Source organism: Oratosquilla oratoria, chromosome 39, assembly GCF_046742065.1.
Source record: "Oratosquilla oratoria isolate Oo_2021 chromosome 39, ASM4674206v1, whole genome shotgun sequence".
Lineage (NCBI taxonomy): Eukaryota > Metazoa > Arthropoda > Malacostraca > Stomatopoda > Squillidae > Oratosquilla > Oratosquilla oratoria.
Genome location: NC_134815.1, coordinates 942,501 through 947,500, shown reverse-complemented (window position 1 = coordinate 947,500; position 5,000 = coordinate 942,501). Strand labels below are relative to the sequence as shown.

Genomic DNA, 5,000 nt, shown 5'->3' with positions numbered 1-5,000 from the left:
ATATATATATATATATATGTATATATGGATGTATATGTATGATATATATTTATGAGACCTGGTGTACCAGGAATTACTATATCCATTGAATATGAAAACAAACAAAGACCACAAAAGGAATGTCAAAATGAGATGAAAATTATTTATGGCAACAACACCAGTACCATAAGGAACAAGGAGGATGAGGAGGTGGAAGAGGAGGTGGAAGAGGAGGAGTAGGAGGAGGAAGAGGCGTTAAATTCGTATAAATTTCGCCGAAAAATAGGCGTGTCGTGTACTTTTCCTCTGCCCCCCCCTCCCCCCTTGCTCATCAGAAACCCGCTCACTTAGCATCTTTTTCCTTCTGTGCTAAGGACCCCGCCCCACTACCTGTGTTTCGTAAATAGCCCCTCCACCCCACTCCCTGTGCTTTGTAAACAGCCCCCACCCAACTCCCTGTGCTTTGTAAACAGCCCCCACCCAACTCCCTGTGCTTCGCAAACAGCGCCTCTCCCACTCCCTGTGCTTTGTAAACAGCCCCCTCCCACTCCCTGTGCTTTGTAAACACCCCCCCACACTCCCTGTGCTTTGTAAGCAACTTCCTCCCACTCCCTGTGCTTCGTAAACAGTTCCCCATTCCCTGTGTTTCGTAAAGAGGCCCCCACTCCCTGTGTTTATTAAAAAGTCCAGTTATACTGCATCCTTTCCTTCTTCCACTGAAGGAAACAGACAGACAGACAGACAGACAGACAGACAGACAGACAATCACCTCCGAAGGAAAATAATAGAGGCAAGCTTGCAGTAGATTAATTCATTCCTCCTCCGGAAGGGGGGGGGAGGAGGAAGAGGAGGAGGAGGAGGAAGAGGAAGGACAAGAAACGATCTTCCTTGACAAGAGCTGTTACGGGCTGTATATTACCAAGTTCCCGGAGGAGGAGGAGGAAGAGGAGGAGGAGGAGGAGGGGGAGGAGGAGATAAAGGAGGAAGAGGAGGAGGAGGAGGAGGAGGAGGAAGAGGAGGAGGAGGAGACAGACATCGAGATGAAGAATTGTGTGAGTCTGCGACGACGCTCTTTCGAAGTTGCAGCTTCTTCGTTGGAAAGAGACCACTCATTCTCGGACATCATCTTCTCTCCTCTTCTCTCCTCTTACCTTCCTCCTCCTCCTCTTCCTCTTCCCTTCCTCCTCCTCCTCCCTTCTTCCTCCTCTTCTCTTCTCCCATCCTATCCTCCTCCTCCCTTCTTCCTTCTCTTCTCTTCTCCCATCTTCTCCTCACTTCTTCCTTCTCTTCCCTTGTCCCATCTTCTCTTCCTCCCTTCCTCCTCCTCCTCCTCCTCCTTACTTCTTCCTCCTATTTTCTTCTATCTTCTCCTCCCTTCTTCCTTCTCTTCCCTTGTCCTATCTTCTCTTCCTCCCTTCGTCCTCTCCTTCTCCTTTACTCCTCCTCCTCCTCCTCCTCCTCCCTTCTTCCTCCTCTTCTCTTCTCCCATCTTCACCTCTTCCTCCTTTACTCCTCCTCCTCCTCCTCACTTCTTCCTCCTCTTCTCTTCTATCTTCTCCTCCCCTCTTCCTCCTCTTCCCTTGTCCTATCTTCTCTTCCTCCTATCGTCCTCCTATTCTTCCTCCTATCTTCTCTTTCTCACCTTCTTCCTTCTCTTCTCCTCTCCAATCATCTCTTCCATCCCTTCTTCCTCCTATTCTTTTTACTTCTGTTCTTCTACCTCCAATTCTTCTTCCTCCTGTTCTTCTTTCTATTCTTATCCTCCTCCCTTCCTTTCTACTCCTCCTTTTCTTCCTCCTCCTCCTCCTCTTCTTCCTATCTTCTCTTCCTCCCTTCTTCCTATTATTTTTCTTTCCCTCCTCATCCTACTATTCTTCTTTCTCCTTCTCTTTTTCTTCCTCTTCCTCTTCTTTTCCCCTCTTCCTCTTTTTCTTCCTCCTCTTCTTTTCCTCTTTTCCTCTTTTTCTTCCTCCTCTTTCTCTCTTTTCACCTACTCTCTCCTACTCTTCCTCCCTCCATTCCCTTTCTCCATCCTCCTTCTCCTCCTCGTTCTTCCCTATCTTCTCTGCCTGCTCTCCCTCCCCCATCCTCCTCCCTATTCTCCTCTTCCTCCTATCCATCCTGTCCTCTTCCCCTTCCCTCCCCCTTCTCCTCCTCCCCATCTTCCTCCTCCTCCCCCATCCCCATCCTCCTCCTCCCCATCCTCCCCATCCTCCTCCTCCCCATCCTCCCCTTTTATCCTCTTCCTTCTCCTCATCCTCATCCTCCTCCCCCATCCTCCCCTTCCCTCCTCCTCCTTCTCCTCCTCCCCATCCTCCTCCCCCATCCTCCCCTTCCCTCCTCCTCCTTCTCCTCCTCCCCATCCTCCTCCCCCATCCTCCCCTTCCATCCTCCTCCTCCCCATCCTCCTCCTCCTCCTCCTCCCCCATCCTCTTTCTCCTCCTGTCTTGTTGCATGCACAACGAAGAAGGCTCTATCATTCCTAAGAGGCTTAGGCGAACACATATTTATTTCCACTAATCATGCTTACCACCTCAATACCCGTGACAGAGAGAGGGCGCCGACGGCCGGCTGACGAAAAAGCCTCATACTCCAGCGTCCATTGTGATTACATGAAAGCCAAGTTGAAATGAAAGATAATTGGGGCATGAGGACACTTGTTGCACTGAACCTAAGTCAGAGGCGGGGAACCTTTTTTATGTTCGAGTGCCAAAATTAGCCAGTTCTTGATACGAAAACTTCTCGCGTGCCAACAGAGTAACATAAATGATAGACTTACATACATACGAGTATGGGGCCTCTTCCGTCCACTTCTTAGGGCCAATCAGCCGCCCAGAGCAGTCCGGAGTTACCAATAGTCACGCAGAAAAAGTCAGAGATATAATAATTATTATTTTTGAGATTCATTAGTTTTTGTTTTAAGGTGAGCCCTGGGCTTCTCGTGCCGAAAAAAAACAACGTTAGTGTGTCAGGGTTCGGCACGCGTGCCAAAGGTTGCCCAGCCCAAGTCCAAGTTAATAAAGTTACAAAGAACAAATATGTTTGTGCTGAAAGCCTTGTCCGTCTTATAACTGGGGTAGCCATGTCAACACACCCATAGAAAATAAACAATAAAAATCACCAACCCCTCCCATCTACGTACCTCAGGGACGTAGGGGCGTCCTCACTCTCATCACACTGATTAGGTCAATAGCAATGAAGAGAGGCCTAACTCATCCAGAGGAAGGATCGACCACCGAGGCTGGTTTAACCCCACCGCTTCACGATAAAGATAAATAGAATGAAATAGAATGGAATAGAATGAGATAGAACATAGAATAGAATGAAAGAAAAGTATACTAATATAAGATCAAATGAAATCAAGATAAAATTCTAAGAAAATGGAATAAAAACGAAACGAAAAAGAATCAAGATCGCTTAAGAATAAATGTTTGAATGAAAAAGTTAGCAGCGACAACAATCAAGTATTTTGTTCATCAGCAGACATTCAACGACATTCCAAGATAATACATGTTCATATTATGTTTTCCCACATTCCATTATTTGATGCGTCTAAGTAGAAAGAGGGTGGATAAATGAAGACTTTACTAATAATATCGCATGGACGGATTCCGAGGGAGGGGTAGGTCCTATGGTCGAGTTTCTTTGTTATAAATGTTTTTCTACATTCTCGCCAGGTCTTCTCCTGATAGTGATGGTGGTGGTAATGATGATAGCGATGATGATCATGATAATGACGATGATGATGATAATGATGATGATGACGTCGATGATGATCATGATAAAGATGATGATGATAATGACGATGATCATGATAACGACGATGATGATCATGATGATGATCATGATAAAGATGATGATGAAGACGATGATGACGACGATGATAATAATGACAATGATGATGATGATGATGACGATGATGATAATGACGATGATGATGGTGACGACGTTGACGACGACGACGACGACGATGATGACCACCATAATGGTGACAATAACGATAAAAGAACGAAAAAAAGAAGTAAATGACCATTACGGAAAAGAGTCAGCCAAACTGAACATTTGGGGTTTCAGGAGGTGGGGGGGGGGGATGGCATTGGCCCAAAAGGAACTATAAGAATCAAGGACTTGTGGGATGGTTTCTTCAGGTGGCCGAAGACTTCTGTCGTAGTTTCTGCGCAAGAACGGAGCCAAAAGTGTCCGGAAGTCTTCGTCTCAGGTTCCTCGGGGACCCTAAACAAATGGCTGCGTTTTCTGTGGAAGTCAAACATTTGTGGGTTGTCCCCTGTGAAGGGGTAAGCCTTGTGAGTTGTCCGTGGGTTTGTGAGACTTGTGAGTTCTCTCCTCTGAGACCTGGAGACTCACGGCCGGGTTTTTTGAGAGTTTGAATACTTGTAGGTTGCCTCCTGTGAAGTTGGAAACTTTGTGAGTTGTCAGTGGGTTTGTGAGACTTGTGAGTTCTCTCTTCTAAGACCTGGAGACTCACGGCCAGGTTTTTTGAGAGTTTGAACATTTGTAGGTTGCCCCCTGTGAAGTTGGAAACTTTGTGAGTTGTCAGTGGGTTTGTGAGACTAATGGATTCTATCCTATAAGGGTTGGAGACTCACAGAAGGTTTTCTTTGGTAATCAAACACCTGTGGGTTGTCTCCTGTGAAGGTAAAAGTCTTGTGAGTTATATGTGGGTTTGTGAGACTTTTAGATTTCCTTCAGTAAGGGATGGAGACTCACAGTGGCTTTTCTGTGGGAGTCAAACATTTTTGAGTTGTCTGTTGTGAGGGCGGGAGCCTTGTGAGTTGTCTGTGGGTTTGTGAGACTTGTGAATTCTCTCCTGAAGGGCTGGAGACTCATAAACGTGTGTGTGTGTGATTTGCGCGCAGTCTCTCGTATGAGTTAAATCTTTGAGTTCATTCTTTCTGAGATTAGAAATTTGTGAGTATGTTTTCTGTGAGAGTCTGAAATTTGTGAGGAAGCGGTATTTTAAGATCAGTAACTTGTGCTTCTATCCTAAGAAGTGGATATGA

General features: G+C 46.1%; 1 protein-coding gene across 2 annotated transcripts in view; it reads left to right on the top strand.

Annotated features, from left to right (window-relative positions):
- The window catches only part of LOC143020237 (putative G-protein coupled receptor No9), a 1,159,970-nt gene that overhangs the window by 369,167 nt on the left and 785,803 nt on the right, over positions 1-5,000 (top strand). The window lies entirely within an intron of this gene.